The sequence below is a fragment of the Nansenia antarctica genome, assembly GCF_963989245.1.
Source record: "Nansenia antarctica genome assembly, chromosome: 6".
Taxonomy (NCBI): domain Eukaryota; kingdom Metazoa; phylum Chordata; class Actinopteri; order Argentiniformes; family Microstomatidae; genus Nansenia; species Nansenia antarctica.
This window is the reverse complement of record NC_137676.1, coordinates 30679963-30692015: the sequence shown is the minus strand read 5'-3', so window position 1 is coordinate 30692015 and position 12053 is coordinate 30679963.

Here is a 12053-nt window from a genome sequence, read left to right as displayed (position 1 = left end):
GTTCAGCAGCAGGTTGTTAACCTTGCACAGCTTGCCCAGCTGCTCCACCTCATCCCTGTACGCCGCCTCGTCCCCCCCCCGAGATGCAGCCCACCACGGTGGTGTCGTCTGCAAACTTTATGATGGAGTTGCTGGGGTGGACGGGGGTGAAGTCGTAGAAACTTAGCCTCATGCTATTTTCAATATGGCTGCGGCTACTTTGATGCCGTTTGCATTTATCTGAAAGATGTTTTAGGTATTTTACCCCCGTCGTTGTCCACAACGCCTCGGTGCCGGCACTTTGAAAAAGCAAACAGAGAAAGCAATAAAAGGCATTGCTAACACCACATCCAGTTAGCCAACTCTGTTTCTCATAAACCGTGCCAGTGAACGCCCGGTTGTAAACTCGTCCCCGATCTCTTGATTGCTGATTAATTTGCAAATCGGGTCGTTCTGGTCCAAGCTCTTTAATCCGTTTCTGTTCTTGAATTGAACGCCTTGAAAACGGGTTTTCTTTAAGCGAGACAACCAAATTTTCTTTTAGTTCAGAAGCACTTCTCCCAGTAGAACATGCAGCAGCCTCCATTGTTTCACTTTCAAAGTGAGGCGCCAAAGTCACGTAACAGTAATGAGGTCTACAATTGGCTATGGGGAGTTGCCTCCCCCTCCTCCATCTGGACGATCAATTGGCTATGGCGGAGATCCCTCCCCCTCCATCCGGATATGATGTAATCTAGCATCAACATTTGAATGAATGAATGAATGAATGAATTAATGGTCTTTATTGTCATTAATATAGTACAGGTACCATACAACGAAATTTGTGAGGGGGGGCTCCCCTGGTGCTAGAAAAAAAATAACTAAAAACAAGAAGGGAAAAGAGCTGGTTTACATAAATAAAGGCTATATACACTATCCACTATACTATACTATACAAATAAAACACTGTGCTGTACTCTATGCTATGCTATAAATATCCTAACATTTCCTATCTCTGAACCTTATGTGCACGAGGGTTGTCATATTGCACATAGTATTATTGCACATTCATTTAAAGTTTCGCAGTTTGCAGGTTTGAAATGTTCACAGTTGTGTTTCAGTATTGCACTTGATTACAATCTAGTAGCTGCCATCAAATTGTCTAGATTGTCCAGGGCCTAGAACCTAGGTCTTTGCTGTGTTCAGGGCCTGAATGGCCCTAGGATAGAAGCTGAGCTTCAGTCTATTTGTCCTTGCGGACATGGTCCTGAACCGCCTGCCCGAGGGCAGCCGAACAAAGTGTTCGTTCCCAGGGTGGGATGGGTCTCTGGAGATCTTGGAGGCCTTCCTGAGGCAGCGTGTGTTGTACAGCTCTTCCAGAGAGGGGAGGGGGGCGCCGATGATCTTCTGGGCCGATCTCACCACTCTCTGTAGCGCTTTCCTCTCTGCGGCTGTGCAGCTGGTGAACCACACGCAGATGCAGTAGGTGAGGATGCTCTCCACTGTGCAGCGGTAGAAGGTCACAAGCAGCTCCTGTTTGAGGTGGTATTTCCTGAGGACTCTCAGGAAGTAGAGCCGCTGTTGTGCCTTCTTGATGATGGCTGCTGTGTTGGTCTTCCAGGACAGGTCATCCTGTATGTGCACCCCCAGGAATCGGAGGGTTGAGACTCTCTCCACGCTCCCTCCATCGACGAGCAGGGGCTGGACCTCAGATTTTTTCCTCCTGAAGTCCACGATGATTTCCTGGGTCTTTGACTGGTTCAGCAGAAGGTTGTTAACCTTGCACAGCTTGCCCAGCTGCTCCACCTCATCCCTGTACGCCGCCTCGTCCCCCCCCGAGATGCAGCCCACCACGGTGGTGTCGTCTGCAAACTTTATGATGGAGTTGCTGGGGTGGACGGGGGTGAAGTCGTAGGTGTAGAGGTTGTAGAGGATGGGGCTTAGCACGCAGCCCAAGGGGGACCCAGTGCTGAGTCTGAGGGCTGTGGAGGTGTGGGAGCCCACCCGCACCCTCTGAGTGGTGTTTGTGTTGTGGTTACCTCCGTTCGCCCCTCGTCGAACCGGGCGTAGAAGGAGTTCAGCTCTTCCGCCAGCAGGGGGTCGTCCTCCGCGGCTTTGAGCCTGTTGGCTCTGAAGTTTGTCATGTGCTGAACCCCCTGCCACACCCGCCTGGAGTCGTTGCTCAGGAAGCATTCCTCAATCTTCTCTCTGTGGTCTGCCTTGGCCTCCCGGATGCCACGGTTTAGGTTAGCCCTGTTGGTGCTGTACAGCAGTGTGTCCTTCGCTGAGAAGGCGTTGTCCCTCTCCTTGAGCAGTTTTCGGACCTTCTCAGTCATCCATGGCTTCGTGTTGGGGTAGACCCGGACACGTTTGTCCACGGTGACTGAGTTGGTGCAGTTCACTATGTGGTTCAGAACAAACGACGTGAACTGTTCCAGGTCCTCATGCTCATATTCCTGCCATGAGGTGTCATTCAGGCAGATCTGCAGTGGGGTGGACCCTGCTGGCCAGGTTCTGACAGTCTTAGTGGTGATGGGAGCACTTTTCCTCATGGGAGTGTAGGCTGGGATCAGGAGGATGGACACGTGGTCAGACATGCCTAGATGAGCTAGCGGTCTAGCCTTGTAAGCAAGCTTGATGTTGGTGTATACCTTGTCCAGTGTGTTATCTCCTCTTGTTGCACATTTAACATGCTGATAGAACTTGGGTAGTACTACCTTCAGGTCAGCATGATTGAAATCCCCCGCAATGATGTGTACTGCTTGAGGATCTGCGCTCTGTCCACCACTGATGACGTCATCAGTCTGCTCTCAGGGCGCACTTTTCTGCGCCCTGACCGGGAAATAGGAGACAGCCAATTGGAGCGCTGCTACAGCTCACGTGTAAGCCAAAAGTATGAGCACTGCCATAGGATCCCATTCGGCCGGCGTCCCGACTTCCTACCCTATGTATTTTCACAGTGAATTTTACACACACACACAGATAAAATGTTTATTGTATTGGAGGATTTTTAATGAATGCTGATAGGCGCCGACAGAATATCAGCCGCATTTTATGAATAAACAATGTTTATTTTTAAAAAACGTTTACAAGTAGCAACTAGGAAGTGGGGGCGCGTTGGAAGGTGGGGGTGGCGCCCTAGCGCCCTCTATTGGCCAGCCGCCACTGCGGTAGAGGGAATGCACAAAAAATGGACCTCTCTGATCACCACAACCCCATGTAAACACAATTAAATTCAACAGTTATGCTAACAGCTAGCAAAACGATTAACAGCCAGCAAAACGATTTGCATTTCAATGGGCGTTTGAATGGGAAAACACATTGGAAGTCCGCTAGCTTCTTTGTGTGGCTAACTACCTGGTCCACTAGGAATGCACCCAACTTAGCATGGTGCTAGCAGGCTTTACAATTGACCTAAATTATCACAGCAGAACTCACCGCTGAGTATGTTTCATAGGGCAGCACTCGGCGATCGCGATGGATCTCGTGCTTTGCATCTATGGCTCACATGCTTCTCTACAAAGTGCGAGTACAACAATGTGGGGATCAATAGTTGATGGACAACATCAAGTATTAGTTTAACTTCGTTTTCGGGATTATTTCTCATTCTTACCAAACGGATGATAGTAGATACGATATCCTAGTTTGAAAACAGCAGTGATGGAAGCGCAGTTGATGAGAGATGCGTCTTTCCCATGGGTACAAAGAACAAGAGAGAATTCAACATCCGGGAAGTCGGACCAACCCGGAAATAAACGGACAATGGCTATCTGATTGGTTGGCTGGGAAATCAGAGGCAACGATTGGCTCACTTGCAAGTCTGAACTGAAGCTATGAACTTGAACTATGAACTCTTCTCTGTAATTGTAAGCAATTGTTGTGCTGAATATTTAGGGATTTTAACAACCAGTCCTATTAAGAATCCTGATGTCTGGTGTCAAAACCAGTGACCGCTGCGAAAGGGCAGCTGATAACCTGGGAAAGACCTGGTGACGGCCTGAAGAGACAGCTGACAGGAGGGAACAGACCCCAACGGGGCTGGCATGGGTTAGCTACCCGTGTTGGCAGGAGCCTTTCACTACACAGTGACTTGGTTCCACCCAACTATGGCTACGAAAAATTCAAAAGGAAAAACACCCCTAGAGTCTGCGAGAGCGGGGGCGGAAGATGACTCATCGGCGGATCACACGGTAACAGACCCTGGAACGGAAATGACAACGAATCAAATGATCAGCACGGTAGTTGACGGAGTAACAACACTGACAGGACACAAGCTACAAAGCTGCATCTGTGGCTGGAAAAAGATAACATCAGAGAAGGGTCTTAAGATCCACCAGGGCAGGAAAAAGTGCCTAAGAGAGCTTAGCGAGGTGCCTCGCATTGACCACTACTTCCTCAGAGGTAGGGCAAATCAGTCGAGTGAAGCCCAGTGGCAGGATATTCACCACAGTCCACAGGGTATCAGAACCCCAGACGAAGCTCAACCAAGCACAGATCCATCAACGGACATGAGTCCAGAGCCTATCCAGCCACAGACAGCAGTGGAGAGGAAGATGAATGGACGAAAGCCTCAAATCTTGTGGCCTAAAGCCTGCCAGAAAAAGGAGTGGGAAAACACAGACACAGACCTTGTCCATCTTCTAGAAGGTCTGAAAGGGGGCGTGGAAAGAAAACTGGACAAGATTGGAGAGATCATCTACAGCTCTGGAGCAGAGAGATTTGGGGTGAAAAGTAAGAACCATGGGACACAGAAGGAACCATCAGCCCATCTCAAGTCCAGGAGACAACAAGAGATTGAAAGACTTGTGAAAGAAAGAAGGTGCCTGAGAAAACAGTGGAAGAAGGCCACAGAAGTGGAAAGGAAAGGACTTGAGGCACTACAGGCCGACATCAAGCAGCGTCTTGCAACACTGCGAAGAGCAGAATGCTTGAGAAAGCAACACAAGAAGAAAGAGCGAACGAGGACTGCCTTCTACAGAGATCCCTACAAGTTCGTCAAAGACCTCTTTGTCAAGGAGAAAACGGGGACCCTCAAAGTACCCATAAGGGAACTAGAGGAGCACCTGAGGAAGACCTACTCTGACAACCAGAGGCATGTGCCAGCCAGCATTCCGGATGACATGCCACCAATCCAACCACCTGAGCACCAGATGGAAACAAGGCCCCCTACATGGAGCGAAGTTGAGAGCACAGTAAAACGGGCAAGAACAGCCTCAGCCCCTGGGCCCAACGGCGTTCCATACAGGCTATATAAGAACAGTCCAGGCGTCTTGAAGTACCTCTGGAAGCTAATGAAAGTGGCATGGGAAAAGGGAATCATACCAAAGGCATGGCGAAGGGCAGGAGGGATCCTGATTCCCAAAGAGAAGAATTCCTCAACCATCGACCAGTTCCGCCAGATCAGTCTACTGAATGTGGAAGGAAAGATTTTCTTCAGTGTTGTGGCCCAGAGGCTCTCAGTATTCTTGCAGAAGAACAACTTTGTCGACACCTCAGTGCAGAAGGCAGGGATAAGTGGATTCTCAGGATGCCTGGAACACACAAATGTCATCTGGCACCAGATACAAACGGCCAAGAAGGAGAAGAAAGACCTGCATGTGGTTTTCTTCGATCTTGCCAATGCCTTCGGGTCAGTGCCTCATGAGATTTTGTGGACAGCGTTCAACTTCTTCCAAGTCCCAGAGGGCATCACAAGGCTGGTCAAAGCCTACTTCCAGGACCTCCAGTTCTGTGTTACAGCACAAGCCAGTACAACTGCTTGGCAGCACCTCGAGATAGGTATAATGGCGGGCTGCACCATCTCTCCACTGGCTTTTACCATGGCAATGGAGCTCATTATTCGAGCATCCCGATGGGTTGTTGGAGGGGAACGGTTGAAGAGCGGGCTGCGTCTCCAATCAGGGCGTACATGGATGATATGACGACAATAACAACAACAAACGCATGCACCAAACGCCTGCTGGATAAACTCCAGGGAAACATCAAATGGGCACGAATGGAGATTAAACCCAGTAAGTCCCGCAGTATCTCCATTGTCAAAGGCAAGCTCGCCAATGAGAGGTTCCACGTCAACAACGAGCCAATACCAACAGTTCTGGAGAAGCCTATCAAAAGCCTTGGCCGCTGGTATAGCGCAGAACTCAAAGACTCGAAGCAGGTGGAACAACTCAAGCAGGATACAATCAGTGGCCTCAAGCAGATCAACAACACTGCTCTCCCTGGGAAGCTGAAGCTGTGGTGCTTTCAGTTTGGACTGCTGCCCCGTCTCATGTGGCCAATTTCCATCTACGAGGTCACACTATCCCATGCCAACCGGCTGGAGAGACTGGTGAATGCACAAGTGAGGAAGTGGCTTGGACTGCCGAGAGGCCTTAGCAGCATAGGCCTGTATGGCAACGGAGCCCTCTCCCTACCAATCTCAAGCCTGGTGGAGGAGTACAAATGTGCCAAATCAAGGCTGGAAATGACTCTCACAGAATCCCGGGATCCATTCGTCAGAGGTGCTGCTCCAATCCTAGCAACGGGGAGGAAATGGAAGCCATCTGCAGCAGTTGCGGTGGCAAAGACCGCCCTCAGACACCGGGATATAGTGGGGCATGTCCAACATGGCAGAGGGGGCCTTGGCTTAGAAACAACAACACCCACATGGCAAAAGGCTACTCCAACCGAACGGCGGAAGATGGTGGTTGAGGAGGTGCGCCACCAGGAGGAAGCAGCCAGGTGCGCCAAGGCAGTCTCCCAAGCCCAGCAAGGCCGCTGGATGAAGTGGGAGAGCGTGGAGAGGAGGAAAATCACGTGGAACGAGCTGTGGAGCATGGAGTCTAATAGGCTGAGTTTCATCATCAGAGCCACATATGATGTCCTGCCCTCTCCTACCAACCTACATCTCTGGTATGGAGAGGACCCAGCCTGTCTCCAGTGTGCAGCCCCAGCAACCCTCAAACACATCTTGGTGGGTTGCAAGACCAGTCTAACTCAAGGAAGATACACCTGGCGCCACAACCAAGTGCTAAAGTGCTTGGCTGCCGAACTTGAGCACAAGAGGGTAACCACCAACGCCATGCCTCTAAATGCCCAGACTACCTTTCCACGGAAAACAACCTTCATCCGGGAAGGGGAGAAACAGCGGACCAAGCCATCACCTCCAGACTCAGGCCCACTGAATGCAGCCCGGGATTGGGAAATGCGGGTAGACCTCAGTCAGAGGCTCACATTCCCACCCGAAATTGCAGTGACCAACCTGCGCCCAGACCTAGTCCTCTGGTCCAAGTCCTGCCGGCGTGTCTTCATCGTAGAACTGACGGTCCCATGGGAGGAGGCCATCGATGAGGCATTCGAACGGAAGAGGCTGCGATGCCAACTTAGCAGTCGAAGCAGAGGGGCGGGGCTGGAACGTGAAGGTGTGGCCAGTGGAGGTGGGCTGCAGAGGCTTTGTAGCCAGCTCCACCACAAGGCTCCTGAGGGCAGTAGGGATCAGAGGACAGGCCCAACGGAAGGCAATCAGAGAACTGTCCACTGCAGCAGAACGGAGCAGTCACTGGCTGTGGCTGAAACGTAGGGACCCAACATGGGCTCCCAAATGACCACGTGGTGCCACCGTGCGACACACACCCAGGCCTGATCAGCCTGTGGTGGGCCAACCTCGGCAGAGGGTGTCTTGTGATAACTGGCCGAAACACCCAATGAGGTCTGGGACCACAACTGAAGATGTGTCGTACTGGTGGCACCACGTGATCATTGCCAAATTCCACTCCACCCAAGAGGACATCTCCAACTCCACTCAATTGTTGTGCTGAATATTTAGGGATTTTAACAACCAGTCCTATTAAGAATCCTGTAATGTCAATTATGTAAATAGCTTTTAATTATAGCCACATTTTAATAATTATTTTAATATGAGTTACACCATTACATGTATGTTTTCTCAGTCTCAAAATAATAAAAGGACTGTTTTTAAAGGAAAATATTCATATAGCAGAGTGTAGTTTGTAAGCCTGGGCTACACCAGCCTAAGCCAATCAAATTCTACAATTGTTTTTGGAGAGGGGAGGAGCAACAAAGGGATCTTGAGACCTGTCAGGTTCGGGCTACCGTATACCTCCTAACTAACATGAATGGTATCCTCACAAATCCTTTATTAATGATAACACTGTTCACGTTCATGGTGGAAGCACTGTTGGCGAGACACACACAATTAGGATCACTAACTACAGCCGTCCTTAAAAATCAGGACTTAATGTACTGGTATACATAATCATATAATTCAGCAATAGGGCACAAGAGGCTGTGCTTAATCAAGTTCAAGTTCAAGTTTCAAGTTCAAGTTCAAGTTTATTGTCATATGCATTAATACAATGAAATTCTTCAGCCTCGTCTCTCTCTGTAATCATGAATGAAGTCACAGCTGAGGGACATTGTTAAGCCCGACATGAAGAGACTTTTTACAATGGTTCTCAAAACAACCACTGTTGTCAAGATAATGTTTGTACAGGGATATTACTGCCACGTATGGTAAACAGATGAAACACATCATCGCTGTTACTTTATCAGGGAATAAAGCACAGCTTCCAACTCCTCTCAATGCTTGTTCTCATCAAGCCGCTCTATAATATAAGTCATACATATTGTTTAATTGTCCTTCACACAATATGGACAAGACTGATGTGTCCTGCCATACAAATGGCACATTTACTAAATGACACCGATTGGCCCAATTTTGATGAAACTTGGGTGAATGACGAGTCTTGTCTTTGAGATGGTTTAGATTCATCTTCGGCGTATGGGTAGTTGTTTTTCCTCTCCACTCCACCAGGCTCGGGGCTGAGGGGCTACCCTTTTACCACCCCGAGACCTGGTTGAGGGGCTCACCTGGGATATATTTCTGGATACCCCTCCAGAAGCCACGTCATCGTCTCGTCATCTAATACCGACATCCCATTGGGTGGGTGGTACACCGGGCAATCCAGGATAACATGGTCTGCGGTTTGGTCCTCTGCGCCACACTCTACGACGCATTTGGGGCCAAGCCCCATCTGTGCATTGATGAGCGGAAACGCCCGACACCGGTCCGGAGACGATTGAGCCTCACCCAGGATAGCCTTGGCAAGTCCATCCCGAGGGGCTCAGGGCCGGCGACTGGGATGTGGTTGCGGAGTTTGGAGGTGTTAGCCTCCCACTCCGCGCGTCACATATAATCCGCCCATCCTTCCGCACTGATGTTGAGATCTCTGCATTGCTGCCTGAGATCCTGTGCGGCAGGCACAAATGGGTGTCTCGACTTGAGACGCCGGGAGGGCTCCGCTGTTATAGTGAGCCTATCATGGAGCAGATGGTTATTAAGCTCCACGGCCCGGCAGGCGAGACGTGCTGTGGCTCCCATGCGGCGGAGGCCTGCGGGCTGGATGCCTGCTAGGATGGGAAGGTTGTCCACGGGGGTAGGACGCAGGCATCTTGTCACAATGCGCAAGGCTTCATTTATAGGCGAGTCGATGAGGCGGGTGTGGGCACTGCGACACCATACTGGGGCGCAGTATTCACTAGTTGAATAAACGAGGGCTAGGGCTGCCGTGCGCAAGGTCCTTGCGCCGGCGCCCCAGCCAGAGCCAACCAGTCACCTCATCAACGCCACACGAGCTGTTAACTTCTTGCGCAGTGACTCGAGGTGTCGGCGAAACGTGAGCGTCCTGTCCAATGTCACGCCGAGATAGATTGGCTCAGCGGAACATGGCAGGGGAGTTCCATCTAGGTGTACTCTAAGCTCACGTTTAGCCTCCCTGTTGTTAAGGTGGAAGGCAGCCGACACCGTCTTTGCCTCGCTAAGCTTCAATCTCCATTTCCGGAAGTATGCCACTAGTGTCTGCATGTCCTGGCTCAGAATCCCCTCCACAGACTGCCAATTTCCAGCAGAGTACACCACTGCGAGGTCGCCTGCGTAGGCGTACTTCCGCAAGAGTGTGTTGGGCAGGTCATAGGTGTAGATATTATAGAGGAGGGGGGCCAGGACCGATCCCTGAGGGACGCCGTTCTTAAGGCGTCGAAGCCTGCTTAGCTGTCCGCGACCGGTGGTGAGGGTAAAGCTGCGGTTACGGATGAGCTCCATGATCATTCTGACCATGTGCCTGTCCGGCAGCAGGCGGAGCAGCTTGCAGGAGAGGCCGCGATGCCATACGGTATCGTAGGCAGCCGTCAGGTCTATAAAGACGGCCCCGGCCTTCTTTTTTGCCAAAAAGCAATCCTCGATGTCTTGAGTCATAAGGGTGACTTGATCGACGGCCGACCTCCCGCGTCGGAACCCGGCCTGCTCACGTGGGAGCAGCGGGTCGACAATTGGTTCGATGCGGGCGTAGATGAGACGCTCGAGGATCTTGAAGGGGATGCATAACAGAGAGATGAGACGGTAACTCTTAGGGTCCCCTTCAGGCTTATTCGGTTTAGGGATCGCAACAACTAGGGCTCTTCGCCAGATTTTGGGGATCTTGAGTTGGCGCAAACAGGAAGTGAGGAACGCTCTCAGCCAGGACTTCAAGGCGGGTGCGGCATGGAGAATAAGCTCCGGGCAGATGGAATCAGGCCCCGGAGCTTTCCCTGGCTTTAGATGCTGGAGGGCAGCAGCGAACTCCTCCGGGGTGAATTCACCGGTTTAGATTGTTTGAGATTGTTTGAGGAGTTTGAGGTGATTGTTAGGAGTTTGAGGTGATTGTTAGGAGTTTGAGGCGACATCGATTCATCTTGTGACGATGCAGCTAAAGTGATACGCTGTTATCATTAAAAACGTCACAATGGAGTGCAAAGACAAGAGTACAAACCTTTCAAAGTTGACCTTTTGGTAAATTGGTTGTCAAATAATACTGTCTAACCCTTAAAGAAAAGTCATACAGCATTATAACGAATAGACAATGTTTTTGTGTCTTAAGTTTACTGTCTGTCTATTTTAGGTCCCATCGTCAGAGGTGTCGGAAATAAGTGATGAGCATCGATTCACCAGGCCTAGAGGTTTAACCTCTGCTTGGCCACAGGAAGAAGAATCATTGAACAACATTTGAGTTTACCATGCGCTAAAAGTCTGGCAATTGCAGTTTGGTGTAGAGTAATATCAGTGATAAGGTCGGGGAACTGATATGTTGGTATACAAATATGTATGATTAAAATCTTTAGTTTTATATTATATGTTTTATCAACTATGTCGAATTTGAGAACAATGAGTCACAAGTAGCCGATGATGGGTCATTTCTCAGTTATAGTTGCCTGTATCCTGTGCAGGTATTAAGACCATAGTGTTGTTATGCATTCTGCGTTAAAGCTCATATCATCTATAATGTGCACTATATCCTTGTAACCTCTTGATTTTATGATGATTAATTATGATGATGATGATAATGATGACTGATTTTTTTATTTTTTTATTTTAGGAGTAGGCAAATAGTGATCAATTGAAATATTATTGCGGTTATAAGCTACTGCTGTCTTAATGAAGCATTTTGGGCCAGTTTCTATGACAAAATACCAAAACAACGCATCTGTCATAAAACCAAACTATCTTTGGCCTAAACTCCTTATAATGCATAGGTAGTTGATGTGTTCTCTTGAGTAATAATATGTTGATGGATGATTGCTTCCAATTTTATTAGCCATTAAAAGTGGATATTAAAGGGATGGTTCAACCTTTTTGTTTAAATATGTGACACGCTCTAGTGTTTTGGTCCGCATGTCGGCAACCAATCAAAAATGTTCCGACTTTTATATTGAAACACGGAACTACGTTTCAATGTTGTTGAGAATCACAACACAAACTTGCTAGTCAAGCCAAAATACTGGAACGCAATGGATTCGGTGAGTAATCCCCACTGCTACCTAGTTAACTATAACAGTACTTTACATTGTTAGCAGGCTCACAAAACAAGCTGTGTTAATTGACAAGTGATGTGTCATTGATTTTCAACAACACAGAATCGTATTCACATTTTTCGAAAGAAAAGTCTGAACATAATATCGGATGCCGACATGCGGACCAAAACACTAGAACGGGTCACATTTATTTTACCCTGAGTTGTCCTCCTGGGCCAGTAGTGAAAGCTTCTCCAGTTCTCCACTCTCCA